The sequence below is a fragment of the Malus domestica genome, chromosome 13, assembly GCF_042453785.1.
Source record: "Malus domestica chromosome 13, GDT2T_hap1".
NCBI classification, from domain to species: domain Eukaryota; kingdom Viridiplantae; phylum Streptophyta; class Magnoliopsida; order Rosales; family Rosaceae; genus Malus; species Malus domestica.
In genome coordinates this window covers 27579953-27597704 of record NC_091673.1, presented here as the reverse complement: position 1 = coordinate 27597704, position 17752 = coordinate 27579953, and the positions used below count along the sequence as shown (strand labels likewise).

Here is a 17752-nt window from a genome sequence, read left to right as displayed (position 1 = left end):
TACCTCTTTTTAATTTCGAATGTTTCCTTACAATAAATGCTGCTGATCTATGTCTAGACTTAGATGGTCTAATTACTTTTAAATTTAACAACTCTTTTATTTGCTACTCAAACTTTTGTTTATCTATTAGACTACAAAGCATATCAGCCGTCTTAATGGTTAAATCTGGGTTAATTATATCTAATTTTGCTAGTATTTTATTTTTGCTCCAATGTAACTATGGGTCTTCTCCTATAATCCTAGTTTGTTCTGCTAATTGTAACAATTCTTCTAAACTCTTTGGTCTGTCTAACTGTAATATTTCTATACAGGTTCCTTCTTCTAAAATCGGGTATTCATGTTCAAAAATGTCTTCATCAAACTCTTCTACGTTATTATGCTCATCATTTTCTTTTGAGTTTTCTAAATGATAACTATCTTGGCCACTAGTTTCTTCTATACTTATGTTTTTGTATGCTTCTACAGTATTACTTTGATCAGTTATTGTAATGCCTCTTTTGAAAAATGTTATGTTAGGGTTCATAAATAAAAAACCTTGCAAACTTTTCAAAAAGTTTAATCCTAAAATAAATGGATATGATCCTACTGGTGAGACAAATGTTAATGGTAAATTAAATTGTTGTTTTTCTACTTTAATAAACTCATTATTTATACAATGTGTTAAGTAAACTGGTCTCTCATCAAATTGTGTTATTCTTACTGGTTTTGCTAATTTTTGTCTATATTTTTCTGGTACTAATTCTTCTCTTATGACACTCTATGTACTTCCTGTATCTATCATAGCTATGGTTTGTATCTTATGTTCTTTTGCTAATTCTATTTCGCAATTTATAGTGATTAAGGAACTACTTTTTGGTTTTTCTATACTATGAACAATATTTCCTAATATTTCAGATTCTACTGAATTAACTTCTAATAACCTATTACTATAACATTTTTCACATAATATTGAGTATGTATTGTAGCATTTATTTGCAACTAATTTATTACACTTATGACATTTTTCTAGCCAACCTAAATTAATGTATTTATATTCTTCTTCATGCTGTTCTTCTATGAATGCACACATATATTCTTCTAGATCACTATTTGTGCTACTTGAATCTTCCGAATCTGTATATATCATGTTAATACTCTCTATACTATAAATACTCTCATTATCACTTAAATTATCTAAACTGTATATTGACTGAATATCCTCATCTTCTTCTAACTTAAACAACTCCATCAAATGTACTTTTTCTTTCGACTGTTTACCTAATTTTGGACATTTAGGTCTAATATGTCCAGCTTCTCTACATGAATAACATTTACAATTACTCTTATCTTTTGGTGTTTTATATTTTCTAATTCAAGGTCTGCCACTTCTTTTTCTAAATTGTTTTGAAATATATTTTCTCTTCCTGTATGTTCTTGAAGGTCTTATACTGAAATTCTTATGTTGTTTGTAAGGTTTATATGACTTATATTTCTTTTTGTATATTTTCTTATGCTTATTTTTCTTATGACAACCGTATTGTTGTGGTAAATCTATATTTTTACAACTCATGTAAAATTGTTTCCTAATTTGTCTCTTAGCTTTTATTTGACTACACTCTTGTCTAAGTATATCATATACATGTTGAATTCTAGGTCCTATTGCAATATCATTTTTCTTTGGATGCTTTTGCCATTCATTCCAAATCTTTTCTCCTATTGGTCCTTTTATTTTTGTCATATACGTATCTAATAAATTAATATCACTAATTCTACTTGTTCTTCCTAAATATTTAAAGAAGTTAGTGGTATATTCAGCTATATATTGTAAATCACAAATTTGTAATTGTTCTAAATTTCTAATTGCTCTTTTCTGCTCTTATTCACTTCTGCCATCTAACCTATTATGATCTAAAATTCTTGTTTAATCAAAGTAACAAAACCATCAATATTAAAATGTGTTTTAGCTGCCTGATGCTGTTCTGGATTTTAGACTTTCCATGACTGGAAATAATCAAAAACTAAACCATCTAAAGTATGCTCAAAATAATCTAGCATATTTTGTGAATTACTAAAATCTAACATCAATGCTGCATGTACGCAACCCTTTTCCCATATTTCAATTGTTCTCTCCCAATCTTGTGGATCTACATTGTCTAAGTTTAATATATTACCAGCTATATTAATTTGTTCTAACCCTTTCAAATATGGAATCCTATTTTTTCTAGGTTTTATCATGCTTTCTTCTATGTGGTCTACTCGTGCTCCTTCATTATAGTGTTCATTTGTTGGTCTCAAAAATTGTTGATCAGTTCTACTTGCTTGTCCTGAATTTTCTACTCCTGATGTACTACTTTCTTCTGTTGGATTACATTCTTCTTTTAATTCTAATAAATTATTATATTCTTTTGATCCTAAAATATGTTCTACTCCTATTTCTAAAATTAAAATTTTTATCTCTTCATCTAAAATTTTATGTAGTCCTAAATCATATGTCTTATATTTTTCTAAGTATTTTTCTTCATCTAAATGATCAATATCTTCTATAAGCTTGTCTACAATATGATCAAAATTTTGCTCAACTAAATTAATATCTAGATTATCAAAGGCCATATGTATATTCTCATTTTCGATCTCATTCTCATCCTCTTCTATTTTTTCTAGTTGTTTATAATTACTAAATCTAATTGTTGTTTGACCTGTGCTAGTTTCATATATTTGTACTTTGTCTGGTTGTCTATTTCTTGCTACTTGTAAATTAGGTAATGTCCACTGAGTTCCTTCTAAAAAGCTATTATCTACGGGTTTTGCTTCTATCATATTTACATGTTTACTACCAAATGTTTGAACTAAATTTTGAAACTCTAAATTAAACTTATGATTATATCTATCAGACACTTTTCCTATATACATTAGGCTAATACACAAATTTTTATATTCTCCTTTCATATTATAATTTTTTGTTCTTATGCTCACTTTAATATATTTACTAAATTCATTAATTGTCATAACATAATTTGGAATACATCATATGACTACTAAGTTTGAACTTAAGTCTACTTCGGCTGTTGCTATTGCTGCTTGTTGGTGGTTATCCCATCTATCATCATATATGTATACTAATGCTTTTGTGCCTACTTGTGCTCTGGTTAATCCTGTTATTCCAATTAATATCGTACCTATATGAATTTGACTAAATTGTGATTTTCTCAAATGAGTAACTGCTTCTTTACTAATTAAATTAAGCGTAACTTCTTTATCAATACAGCTAACTTCATGTTGACTGATGCTACTTACTATTCTACTTCTATTTTCGAATAAACCTAATTGGTACAAATTATATTTATTTTTCTGTGTTCTTTCAAATCCTCTTCTAATGAATTCTTGTGCTTCTTCTTCATTTGGATAAATATCTTCAGCTCTAACTACTTCTTTTCCTTTTCTCTTAAACAGTTCCATTTTCGGTTATCAAAAGGATTTATCTTAGGTCTTCTAATATTATTATTTGCACTTAAAGTTAAATTTTCTAATTTGTCTAACAAAGATGGTGGAAATGACGAAGATGCGTTATGTAAAACTTGATTTATTTCTGCTATTTGTTCTTCAACTTGGTCTAATTTCTCAGCCAATCTTAAAACTAGTTGAATAATTAAATTATTTTGTCTAATGGGAATATTACTACTAGCTACTTGTGTTGAATAATCTGTTAATCCTACTGGTTCTTTATCTAACTTACTAATTTCTTTCAAAGCTTGGATATAATTTCTGCTAGTTCTAGAATCTGTCATTAAACTAATAATTTATCTATTTTATTATGCAACTTATCTACTTGTTCACTCAACTCCTTTTGTACGAATTGAATTTTTTGAACTTCTAATTTTAGTTGTTCAACTATTTCTAATGACCTAAGTTCTACTTGCTTTGGCTTACTATCTATAAGGTCAACAAGCTCTTTTATCTCTCTTTTGCTAGGAAACCTTTGAATATTTTTATTATTATCTTCTAACTGAGATGTAATATAATCTAAATTTTGTCTAATTATCTTTATGGAATTTTTCTGAAAATGTTCTAACAACTGGTTTAACAAATGATTATGCTTATTATTTTCTAATTTTATATTTTCTGCTTGACTAATAATAAGATCTACAATACTATTGGCTTGCGGATTTTCTTCACTATGCAAAATATGATTATGTTTTCTTGATGGAAAATAACAAACTAAATTATTTTGGTCTAAAGTTATTTTTCTTCTTTGAGGTTCACTAATTTCTAAATTAAGATAATCTATCATAAACTACAGTCTACCCTTCTCTAGAGTTATAGCTAACTGGTTAAAAACTCTCTTTCTTCTCTCAAGGTCTCTAAAGCTTGATATGTTGTTCCTTTTGCTTCTAAAACTTTATGCTGCACTTCTGTGTTATTATATTTACGAATAAATGAAGGATGTTCAAGGTAGCCAAGATAAAATTTTTGCTTCTTCAAAGTACTGATAATTCTTTTGAATATATATGTTAATCTTCTCTTTATACTAGTTATAGTTGGATGTCTGGGACAATAAATACCTGGTAATTGTGGTTGACAGGGTCTACAAGGACAATAATATCTGTTGTTCATACACAATAAATAAATATGATATCAGTTGTATCAATGACTTCTGTCCTCAAGGTACTTTACTATTATGCTTATATTATTAAAATGCTAAACTTGGCTCTGATACCAAATTCGAAAAGCATGCTCGGTTAAATAGTCGGATGACCATTATAACAACTAGACATAGAACCTTGCACATGGAACTCGACATGTTTCAGCATGACGGCCACTCACAGTACAAGTATAAGGCCTTAACGGCTGAACTCAGAGGTACGAAGAACTCAGAGGTACCCTGGTTAATGTCCAGTTATTTGTATGGCAAACATTCAACTAGAATAGAGTGCTCGAACAAAGTATGATCGTCAGTTTAGCAGGTTAATAATATAACCATAATAATGTTTCCCTGTTTTGGACTAGAAGTCTAATTAAACAAACACACTAAATAAGGAAAATAACACTTACTTAAGACTTGGAGATTGCTTGAATATGTACACTTGAACTTTTATTGATATATGGAATGTTTACAGAGATAGTTGTTTACAAGAAAGTGATTACAAAGAAGTGTTTATAAGGATGCTATGGAGGCTACGAATGCTTGAGTGAGTATGGTGTTTTCAGATCTTGAGAGAGGTGTGTGGTCCTGTGTGTTCTGTATGGGAGGAAAGGCTCTCTTATATACAAAATCTAATTCTTCAAAAACAAAATAACATTTCATCTATTTACAATTTTCTGAATAGTGACAGCACACTGTTTCTGAAAACTGTTAGCACTGTCTCTGAAAGCTGGCTATCTTGTCTTTGCTTGAATGTCATGTGAATTTATGTTGTCTTGGTTGCTGCAGTGTTTGCCACATTTTCTTTTGCATGTGAATCTGTATTGTCTTGGTTGTTGCATGTTTGCCACATATTCTTTTGCATGCAAATGTTTTCTGAAAATGTCAATCTCCTTTTTCTTATTTTGGATGTATCCACTTGAACTTTGCAGAAAACTGACCCAATCTTGTACATATGTGTGAAGGGTAGGATTGGCATTTTTGAAAAAATCTGTCCTTATGATTAAAAGTAAAGATTTGAGGGTGTTTTGGTTAGTTTTCCATTAATATATAGCAATTTTTAAAGTTGTAGGTTGTCATGGTGGATTCGTTTTTGGTTTTTAGTTTTCATAATTTTACCATAAATAAATGAGAAATGAAGAAAAGTTGGAGGGAGGAAGAAGAAATGAGGAGAATATATGGACGAAGAAAAACATGGAAATGTAAACGCTTAATTAACTAAAATTTGCTTTCATATTTTAGTTTTCATTTTATGCACCCTTCCATGTTCATTTCTTCCTCGTCATTCCCACCACTCTTCTTCGTCTTTACTTTCTTCAATATATATTGAAAACCAAATGGTTACCAAACAGACCTCAAGTTTCTAACAATAAAAATTGAAATTATATATATACTAAACGCCTAACATTGTGGTTAATTCCCTTTGTGTCCTTTTTACTGTTCATTCACCAGTGTTCTTCCTTTTTTGCCCTTTCTTTGTTTCTGTCATCACTGTTCATTCTACAGTAGAATGGCATTTTTGTCCCTGCTATGCAACAGGGGTTCTTTTATTTCGTTTGTGCCTGAAATTGAAGGAGTGGAAAAACTGGGTTGTTCGGGAGACTTCTTTCTACAATTTGATTTTGTCACCTGGCGGCTTAGCATAGTGACACGTGTTGAGTGGGACGCGTGTCACTTTACCCATCTCCTCTTTCTCTGCTTTTGCTTTGCTTTAGTTGTTTTGTCTCCTCTTCCAGACTCCTCCATCCTTATTCCTCAACTTTGGACAACATCTCCTCCGCTCCATCTCCTAGCTATCTTTTTCTCTCTATTTTTGCTCCGACTTCTTTTTTATTTGTTAATATCGATTTGTTGCCGTTTATAAATGATTCTCATCGTTTTTTTTTTGCAGTTTTCTATGAAGGTTTAGTTGAACATGGGGAAATCAAGAGTTGCTACTCACAGAAAAACTGATGCGAAGTGAGATTATGTTTTTTATTTCCGTTTTGTTATGAATTTTCACAACTTTTTGCTATTTGATTTAAGATCTCGATATGAACCGTCAATTTTGAATTTTTGTTTAATTTTCTGTACACCTGTTGGTTGCATGTCCAAGAAATTCCTTTTTTGGGTATCTTCATTGTCCAAGTTCTTGATAAGTTTCTGTATCTTTGAGAATCCGTTATTTATCATTTCTTCGTCAATGATTTTGACAGGCTGGTTCATGAGTTTCTCTGTCTTGATTATACTTATCATCAATGTAAGTGAAAACAAATATAAAGTTGTACTGCGAACTTGACTTTTGAAAAGATCACCACCAAGCTCTGTTTGATATTAACCACATATCTCATCTTTATTTGTGTGTCGGTGTTGGTTTCTGATTTTCATAGGATGAAGAGTAAACGTGGAGATGCGAGCAAGGAGGTTGTGAAGGATCCGAACAAGCTTAAGAGGCCTGCAAGTGCCTTATTCGTTGTCATATACGTTTCGTTTTTCCAATGATTTACTTTTTAATTTTATCTAGAGAGGATTTTTTGGCTAAAAATTTTTAAGATTTATTTTCCACTTTGTTTCGATTTTTGGACCTCTTGGTGTTTCAAAGACACAAACCAACACACAACCCACATATTAATAACATTATCACTCCTACCTGTTAATTTTATTATTTTTTTCAGATAAAATTTGAGGCCAAAGTTGTTCGCTTTTTTAGTTTCTGCTGCTGCTCGGCTGCCTTCAGACTATGTAATGAACTCTTCTTCCCCAAATATCTCTTCTTCTGATTGTATAATCTTCATGGTCTGTTTGGGCTGTTCGGATTTCAATTGGATTCTCTCTGTTGGTTCTGTTTGAATTTGGAAAAATACATATGTTGCTTTTATAGTTTGATTAACAATTCTATTAGAATTGGCTAATTCTTTTACTAAGCATTCGTTTATACTCATATTTCTAACGTTGGAGATTTATTCTAATTTAAGATGCAAATTGATGTTATGAAGAGTTTAAAATGTCAGGTCGAAACACTGTCGTTCTGCATGCAACCGAGCTTCTCAATTTCTTAATTTCTAAACATTTGAGGTACTCTTCTTCTTAACAATGCGTTCTTAATTTTATTATGTAATTTGTTTCTGGAAAACGATGATCTCTTAACTTGCTTTTGCAGATCTTCTTTGGTTCCTATGCTAGCTTTGTGTGTCTCCATCTCCAAATAATTTAGTTGAAAATCACTAATACGCATGCAAATTTGAAAGGGTTTTGATCTTTCGATGAGTTTAAAATGTTTGTTGGTGGTTGGTTGTATTGCTGTCAAATATTTGTTGGATAGTTTGGAACGGAGAAGTTGGTTGATTTAGAGAAACTGAATACACAAGGAATTTGGAAGAGTTTTTGGTCTTATATTGGTTTAAACTACTTTTTTGACAATCAAGAGTACTGGAGGGAGCTTTTGGTGTTCCATTGAACAATTTTTGTCATATTTTATCAATGTAAATGACACAATATTTCTTAACGTTTTTTGCATGTAAATAGCCCAAAGTTCCATAACCTTTTGTATGTAAGTACTGCTGTTGATATCACAAAAACTACCCAAGTGGAATGTGTAATATTCTATGTACATAGATAGCCAACACTTCTACAATTTTATGTGGAGTATCAATTAAATATAGCAATGAATTGTATTAATCTTTTATGACACAATTTTTTATATCTGTCAAACATAATACTTTTTACATTTTTTAATCCCGCAACAATGTGTGGGGGCAATAATTTCTAGTTAAAACCTAAAACCATATACTTACCGAGCGGACCCTAAATTTCTGTGAAATGTGCTAAATAATACAGAGAAACCATGGTAGTTGATGACTTTCTGTTAAAGCTACTTTAGGCGTTCGTTGGAGTATTGGATTCTTGCATGCATGTTTGATAAATCAATTTGTATGTGAATAGTTATGAAATTGAGTTGAGCATTTTCTTATTACCATGAACAGTAAAAGGTGGAAGCAATTCATACAAACAAGGGGTTGCTCTTTCATATTTTCAACTACTAAACCAGTGCCAATTGCTGCTGCTGCCCATAGTAAATCATATATTCTTTTCTTGGAATTAATAGTTTTCTGAGGGTGATTTAATTGAATACGATCCATTTTAAACATATCATACTTTTGATTAAACACAGAAGCTTGAGCTCTGCTCGACCTTGAGTTGTTAGGTTGTGTAAGGAGTAATTTTTCCCCAAGTCAACGTAATATATATCAATCATGTCGGTGATCCATATTGTAATACGTGGATTAGCAACACTAGCTAGCATATGTGACCATTTGTTTTTCCTTCTCTATATTGGATTTGTTCGTCTAGAGGAATATCCAGTGAGGACGTTCCCTGGCCAACGAGCACACAGCTCCCCGAGAGGTTGGCGCCGGTTGATATCGTCTATCGGGCTTCTGCTTATTGGCGGGCTGTAAGAGAAGGACAAAGTTAATTCTGAAAGGTGCCTTTGTGGGGCCTTAGGTGTAGGCCTTGAGGCTCACAATTAAAATTAACTTTAAGAATCCAGGTGTGCCACTGTCATCTTTAGCATGACAGATGTAAAACCAATGTTAAGTTTTATGGTGTATATATATATATGCCCGAGCGACCCAGTTAGTTATGAAAGGTGCCTTTGTGGGGCCTTAGGTGTAGGCCTTGAGGCTTCCCGTCAAAACTAACCGAATACTTGCGCACATCTTGGTTGTTTCATTATTGCATACGTATTACTCCCGTTATACGTTAATTACCCAAGCCCGCAAAGTAGAATGAAGTCAAATGGGTGCCTTTGTTGGGCCTTAGGTATAGGCCTTGAGACTTCCTATTAGAGTTAATTCTATACTCAAGCGTTCTGTGGGAATTATGATATAACAGAAGTAAAACTAGAGGATAAGCCAATTACTTGCGCCCCAAGTAACTTCGGACTTTTGGTGATCAAAGATTGTCGTGGATGGGTTAAGGCCACCTAAAGTTCTTTTTATGCCTTGAGACCAAGGACTTTTAATTGGTCAATCTTGTCTGCCCGAATGGTTAGAACTTAGAAGTCTTTTAATCATAAACTGGCTAGCAATAACTTGGATGCAGATGGAAACATACATCATAGTACTAGATCTATGAATGAAAGACAACAACAAATGAGGTCGGGCAAGGTTTCACCTTGTCGGGCAAGGCTGATAGTCTTGCAACTTCCTCTCTTTGTGATTTACAGAGTGTTTGAATGCTAGAAGGGGAGATTGGACGATGAATCTATATGAGGTGATCGATACTATAGCAAGATTTAAACAAGGTAGCAGAGCTTTTACAAAGGATTTCTAGTGAAGGTTGATCCCGAAAGGGATGAAGACTGGGGGCTGACTACAGCTTCGTGAAGGCAAATCTGGTTTGAGCAGAGTTTGAGCTTGTATTTGTTTGTTTGATTGAGTGTCCTTGTCTCTGATTTTTCTTCCTCCTTTTATAGACGATTTGGCTTGGCTGTCTGCAGTGTTGATTTTGCTCGAATGCATATGAAGGGCAATGACTCATCAACTTTTTACTTGTACTGCCATTGTAAAGTACTTTTAGGCTGATTAGCTGGCTGGTCTACACCACTTGACCTCTAGGTAGGTGAGCAGGTAGTTTAAATGAGCTGTATCTGGTCGGGAAACAAGCCCTTTCTTGCTTCTGGACTTCAGCTGGGCCTTGGACTTTTCCTTCTTCTGAACCTCCTTTTGGGCTAACCTCTTCTTAACCCAAAGTTCAAGTTTTGCCCAAACAGTGCCCCCTTCAATTAATATTTAGGCTGGAATTCCAGGCGCCAATATTAATTGAATAGCCGCATGCCTGTATACCTGCTCTCGAAACTTGTGTTTTCCAGATGGGATGAATGCAATCTTGCATCTCTTTCTCTTCTCATGACCTTTGAGCTATCCTTTGAAGTTCCTATAAATTCCAGCTCAAAACTTCTCCTGTCCAGCCAACAGATCATCTTCAACCTTCTCTTTTATCACCATCGGATGTTTCTGCCTTCTTAGTCTTCTTCTAAACCTGGAAAATGGGTTCCTCTGGATTCAATTGGGGGTTCCTAAAACTCCCTTTTTGTGAGAAATCAAATATTTACTATCTCCAACACCTTTGGTCAGACACCCCGATATCCCCAACACCTTTGGTCAGGCGGTTTTCTCCTGAGGATTTGCCCTCCTGCTCGTTGCTTTGATAAGTCGGGCTTCACCATCATATCCGGTGATGATCCTTATCGAGGGTCCTTTACCAAGCTTATCTTGGCCGCACAACCCGATCACCTGCCTGACCAAGTTTTGTCCATGTAGATACCAGAAACTAGTTGAAACACCAACACAACATAGAAGGAAAGAAACATGACACATTGAGACTTGCTCCGATGTAATTTTATCAATTCGTCGAAATGAATGAAGCATCATTTTAACAACTTTTATCTTTTTGTCTTCTTGAATGGTTGATAAATACACTGCATTCTAACACCTGCTTTATTTCTCATCTTCTTCAATATAACAATCCCTAACATCCCATAATGTAGGGCAATACCTTTTTAAGAATTTGACATTGATGGGATGTTTCTGCCAATTTCCTTCAAGATCAGCCAAGTAATATCCTCCCTTGTCTAATACTTGACTAACAATAAAAGGACCTTCCCATGTCGGGCTCCATTTCCCAAAGCCTCTAAGCTAAGCTCCTAGAGGGAGGACTGCCTTCCATACTAAATCTCCTTGCTTGAAAGACTTCAGTTTTACCTTCTTGTTATAAGCTCGGGCAACAACTATCTTCCCTTCCTAAATCTGGTTCAAGGCCTCAATTCGGGTTACATCTAAATCTTGAATCCCCTGTCACATAGCTTCTATGTACTCTTCATTATGTAACCCGAATTAATTTTGAATTTTGACAGAACTTACATTGATTTCCATGGGAAGAACCGCATCTTGCCCGAACGTCAAAGCATAAGGAGTTGTCCTCGTTCCTGCCCGTTTAGAGGTTCAGTATGCCCACAAAGTATTCCCTAGCTTTTTGGATAATGTTTATCAAAATCTTGTTGCTGGCTTCGGCTTGACCATTTGACTGAGGATAGTAAGGACTAGACTGGATCATCTTTATTTTGTATTTGCTTGCAAAATCTTCAACTTCTTTTGATATAAAAGATGGCCCACGATCCGTGACTATGGTTTCGGGCACCCCAAACCTATGCAGAATCTTGGTCTCAATAAACTTCTTGACTGCAGCTGAAGTTATGGTCTTTACAGCTGATGCTTCTACCCATTTGGTGAAATAATCCGTTGCCACAATTATGAAAGTATGCCTCTTGCTAGAAAATGGATAAATCTGTCCGATGAAGTCCATTGCCTATCCTCTAAAGGGCCAAGGTTTAACCACCAAATTTAAAGGTACTGAAGGCACATGTTGGAGGGGTCCATGCCTTTGACATTCCTCATAGCCTCGGGTATAAGACTTGCAATCTTTTTCTATGTCACACCAGAAATACTCATACCTCCTAATCAACCACCTCATCTTCGCTCCAGCTTGATGTGCCCCACATATCCCTTCATGTACCTTGGCCATTGCTCTCATAGATTCTTCTTGACCTAAACATTTCAATAGGAGCCCATCCGGAGTTTTCCTTAGCAGGTTCTCTTCCCATAAGACATACTTAGTTGCTTGTTGTTTATTCTTCTTGCTTGTGGGTGCAGAAGGATCTTTCAAATGATGAATGATAGGCCATCTCCAGTCTTCCGTCTCGGTTTTTAGGACCATTATATCTAGACTGAATCCCCCTTTTAAGATAGAAAGAAGATTTCTTCTTTGAACCTCAACATCTACTCCATACTTCCTTTCTTGGATTGGTACTCCCGAGGCTATTTACGCCATCTCGTTGGCCGCCAGATTAGATTCCTTGGGAACATAATTAACTGATACTTCAGAATCCCAATAGCTCAACAATTGTGTGGTCGCCAAGTAATACCCAGCCATGGTGATGTGTCTGCACTTGTATTCTCCATTTAGCTGGTTTATCACTAACTTTGAATCAACAAATACCTCTACCTCCATTGCCCCCAACTCTATCAAGATCTCCAAGCCAATTATTAAGGCTTCATACTCCGCCTGATTATTGGTATTCCCTTGGTAATCTAGAAGGAATGAATAATAATTGTGAACTCATTGGGATTTATGATGATAATCCCTGCTCCAGAAACCTTCTAAGTGTACGAACCATTAAAATAAAGCTTCCAAAGAGTAATCCAGAGACCAGTTACCCTTTTTATTTCTTGTTGAACCCATTTTTCTTTGCCCGAGATACCCTTGCCTGGTGGGATCCAAACATTAATTACTTCCAGGATCCCTGGTACATTGACGATCTCATCTTGAGACTCTTGGTGCTCTGCTAAGAAGTCAGCAATTGCTTGGCCCTTGACTGCCCTTTCGGGTACATATTGAAAGCTGAACTCTGATAATGCTAGAATCCACTTCCCAATCCTTCCTATTAGCATTGGTTTTGACAACATATACGTTATCACATTTGTTTTGGAAATGATGTGCACGTGACAAGGTAACATGTTATGCCTCAACTTATTAGCAGTGAAATACAGAGCTAGGCACAACTTCTCTATAGGGGAGTACCTTGTTTCTACCTCAGTCAAAATTCTACTGAGGTAGTATACTGCCTACTCCTTTCCGCCTTTATTGTTTTGAGCTAGTAAACTCACGATTGATTTCTCTGAAGTAGAGATATATAGCTTTAAGGGTTTTCCCCTTTGAGGTGGTACCAACACTGGTGGGGAAGTCAAATAGGCTTTGATGCTGTCAAAAGCCTTTTGGTGTGGTGGTCCCCATTCGAAACTTTATGTATCCTTCAGTCTCAATAGAGGAGTCAACGGCTGAATTTTGCCTGCTAAATTGGCAATGAACCTCCTTAAGAAATTAATTTTGCCTAGCAGTCTCTGAAGTTGTATTTTGTTGGTGGGCGGAAGTGATTCCATTATTGCCCGAGACTTGTTCTTGTCCACTTCTACACCTCTTTGATGAACCAGGAATCCTAAGAAGTTGTCCGCTCTTACTCCAAACGTGCACTTTTTTGGATTCATCTTGAGTTTATAGATTCTCATCCTTGTCAATGCTTGCCTGAGGTCTATTAAATGCTGCTCTTCTGTTTTGGATTTCACCACGATGTCATCGATGTACACCTCCATGTTATGGCCAATCAAATCATGAAAAATAGCATTCATCGCCCTTTGGTAGGTTGCACCAGCATTCTTGAGTCCGAACGGCATGACTAGATATTCATATGCCCCCACATGACCGGGACACCTAAAAGCTGTTTTATCTATATTTTCCTAGGCCATCTTTATCTGATTATATTCGGCATTTCCATCCATAAAAGATAAGACTTTATGTTTTGCTACCGCATCTATGGACAAGTCAGCCATGGGCATGGGATATTCATCTTTTGGTGTGGCGCCATTAATGTTTCTGTAATCAACACAACATCATATTGCTTTTGTTATGGCTTTTAAAACGGGTACAATATTGGTCAACCACTCTACATATTTGGCAGGTCTAATAAATCCAGCTTTCATTAGTCTTTCAATTTCTTCTTTGACCTTTTCTTCTATCTCTTTTGACATCCTTCGTGGTGCTTGCTTGACAGGTTTATATCCCTCCTTGATGGGCATTCTGTGTTCCACCAAGGTTGAATCTAAACCTGGCATCTCAGTATAATACCAAGCAAAATAATCTTTAAATTCTTGCAGAAGACAGACAATCTTTGCCCGATCATTAGTTTCTAATAAGCCACTGATTTGTATAAGTCTTGGATCTTCTTCTGTCCTTAGATCAATAACTTCCAAAGGATCTTGCACTTCTGGTGGTGGCTTGTCAGGTTCTGTACATAAAAATTCGACTAACTCCGAGCTCTCGGGCAAGTCTTCTGGTCCATCCAAATCATATATGCACTTGGCCATTCATATGGCCACCTCCAATTCTTCTCCGTAAAGTTCTTCCCTGTTTTCATCCTGGCCAGTTGAAGTTCCTGGCTGCCGCTCATGCTTTTCTTTTCCTAAGAGCTCTCTTTCTTGTTTTATGTCTCTCCCATACACCAACAGTCTTTTGATCAGGGACCTGACTGCTGTTACCTGATCCTTCCTCTTTTGTTCTGTCATTAATGATATTGAGGTGTTGGGATGATACAGGGTCTATCCCATTCTTCTCTAGTGAGAAACATTCCTTGTTCTAAAAGCTTTTGGGCCGTCACCTTGGTAAGGCGGCCGTTCTTATTTGCTCCTGAACATTGCAGAATTCCTACATTGGGATCGTAGAAATTTGCTTCCGCTACGTTGGTTGGAGGAAGAAATGGCCGTGACTCAGCCTCCACCATCTCTCAAAAGCCTGGTCCCCCTGTTCCTGCTTCGTGGTAAACAGCAACTTGTTGATGTAGAGTGGAGGGTATGGCAAGACTTTAGTAGATCCAATCCCTTCCGAGTAATGCTCCATAGGTGGAAGCACAATCCACCACAAAGAATGCCAGCATGATTCACTTGGATCCCAAGTCCACTTCTAAAGGTAATATCCCATGAGTTTTGGTGATAGGGCCAGAGAAGCTCGAGACCGTGAGATCTGTGGGAATGAGGTCTTCTACACCTCTTCCTATCTTCTTCATTTGCTTGGCGGGCAATATGTTAACAGCTGCTCCTTCATCAAACAAAACTCTTTTGAAGGGAATTCCCTCCAAATGAGCTGCAATATATATTGGCTTAAGATGGTTGGCTATCAACATGTTTGGGCGGCTGAACACCATTTTATCAGTATAAATTCTTAACGGACCATTCTGGAATGTCTTGGATGATTCAGTTTTTCCCAATTCTTCCTCTTCGGCTACTTCAACGCTGACATGGGCCATCATTGGTTCTGTTATCAAATAGTCACCTTCCATAGTAGCGGGCTGATCAGGCTCAGCACCAAACATGGCGGATAACACATACGTCATGTTGATATGAAAGGTACTAGGCTCTGGAAAGTCTTCTTTCTTGCTCCCGATCTGTTCCATAAATTCGTCTGACCAGGCCATCACATCTTCTGAAAGTAAAGGTTCTGGTGCTCCCTCCTGTTGATTTATGCCCAAATCTGGTATCTGCTTGGGAACTTCATCGAAAGGATCCAATGATACACTAGGGGGCTTCCTCTCAGGCGAAACAGTTCCAAAACAAATAGGCTATGTCCTCAATCCAGGAGTGGGCATCATTATCATATCTTCTTGAGCTCTTCTCAATATCCTGTACTTCCCAGGGTGTAGGCTTTGTGGTACATGGTTTCCCTCACCCTTTGTTTTGCTATTAGCCCTCTGCACCTCATTTTTATTCCTCCAGTTAAACTGACTACTTCCCCTAGTGGGTGTTTTTTCAAACTTTTGATTCTTTGAGGCTTCAAATGTCACGGGAATCTTTAAAGAATTCATATAGGCTTTATGTTGCCTATGGACCCTTCTAATCATAGAGGCTCCCATTTGTTTGGTGGGTTGGCCATTTTTCCCGACCACGTACCATTTTCGTCCGAGACGGGTTAGGTTCTCCTTTTTGACAGGATTTGATATCCTATCATTTCTTTTATCTTCTCTCCTTGCATGGCCATATTGAGGATGCCTTATCTCCTTCTCTTTTATACCTTTAGCTTCCTTATCTTTTGCCTCCTCAGAAGCTTCGTGATTTCGAAACACTTCTAATAAAGCTCTAGGTTGGGAATCCCCTCCTAACCGTTGAAAGACACTTCGGGAAGTCTCTCTTCCTACTGTCCGTCTAGCTTTTTCACAGGCCTCTTTTCTTTCTCTTTCCTTTTTCCTTCTGATTAGTTCATGATCAATGAGGACTCTTGCTGGTGGTACTTCAAGCTTACACTCGCATTGGCATCTACTGCACAGAACCATTCCTTTGATTATGGCTGCTTTTAGAGGTTCGGGCAATTTGATCACCTCTTTTGTAGATCTGTCAGCTGGCTTTCTTTCTTCTGTCTCCTTTGCAACCTTCCTTTTCCCCTTCTCAGCCCATGCTAAATTAATCATATTAACTGGGGCTTCTGAAAAGGGGTATGCATGCTTGTTTAGCATTGTTTTGACTTGCACCGAATATAGGTTAGGTGGACTGTTTGTCAAGATCGTTTCTTCATCTGGTTGGCTGGCCTCCAGTTTTTCTCTTTCTTCTTCCTCATCATCTTCCCTCCTAACTAGAGGTAAAGATATGGGAATATTTGGTTTCATAAGGCATGTTTTCCTTTTGAAGTCTGCGGAGGTGTTTTCCAATCTTTGCAACATCTGAAACAAGGTAGTTTGCAAATCTTCAGGTAGCTTTGACATATTGCTTTAGCAAATAAGATTTTACCAAGTGGTCCCACTGGGCGTGCCAAAACTACGTTCGCCTAGAGGAATATCCAGTGAGAAGGTTCCCTGGCCAACGAGCACACAGCTCCCCGAGAGGTTGGCGTCGGTTGATATCGTCTGTCGGGCTTCTGCTTATTGGCGGGCTGTAAGAGAATGACAGAGTTAATTCTGAAAGGTGCCTTTGTAGGGCCTTAGGTGTAGGCCTTAAGGCTCACAATCAAAATTAAATTTAAGAATCTAGGCGTGCCACTGCCATCTTTAGCATGACAGATGTAAAACCGATGTTAAGTTTTATGGTGTATATATATATATGCCCGAGCGACCCAGTTAGTTATGAAATGTGCCTTTGTGGGGCCTTAGGTGTAGGCCTTGAGGCTTCCCGTCAAAACTAACCGAATACTTGAACACATCTTGGTTGTTTCATTATTGCATACGTATTACTCCCGCAGAGCAGAATGAAGTCAAATAGGTGCCTTTGTCGGGCCTTAGGTATAGGCCTTAAGGCTTCCTATCAGAGTTAATTCTATACTCAAGCATTCTGTGGGAATTATGATATAACAGAAGTAAAACTAGAGGATAAGCCAATTACTTGTGCCCCAAGTAACTTCAAACTTCTGGTGATCAAAGATTGTCGTGGATGGGTTAAGTCCACTTAAAGTTCTTTTTATGCCTTGAGACCAAGGACTTTTAATTGGTCAATCTTGTCTGCCCGAATGGTTAGAACTTAAAAATCTTTTAATCATAAACTGGCTAGTAATAACTTGGATGTA

At 36.4% G+C, this 17752-nt stretch overlaps 1 long non-coding RNA gene across 2 annotated transcripts; it reads left to right on the top strand.

Moving 5' to 3' along the window:
* Positions 1-6202: 6202 nt before the first annotated feature.
* LOC108170880 (uncharacterized) lies at positions 6203-8119 on the top strand. Of its 2 annotated transcripts, XR_003767900.2 has the most exons (5): positions 6203-6577; positions 6814-6857; positions 6988-7339; positions 7609-7672; positions 7758-8119. It is a non-coding gene; the product is annotated as an uncharacterized lncRNA (long non-coding RNA). The 2 variants fall into 2 exon arrangements; XR_011574619.1 differs by lacking the exons at positions 7609-7672; positions 7758-8119 and having other exon boundaries at positions 6988-7362.
* The last annotated feature ends 9633 nt before the right edge of the window (positions 8120-17752 follow it).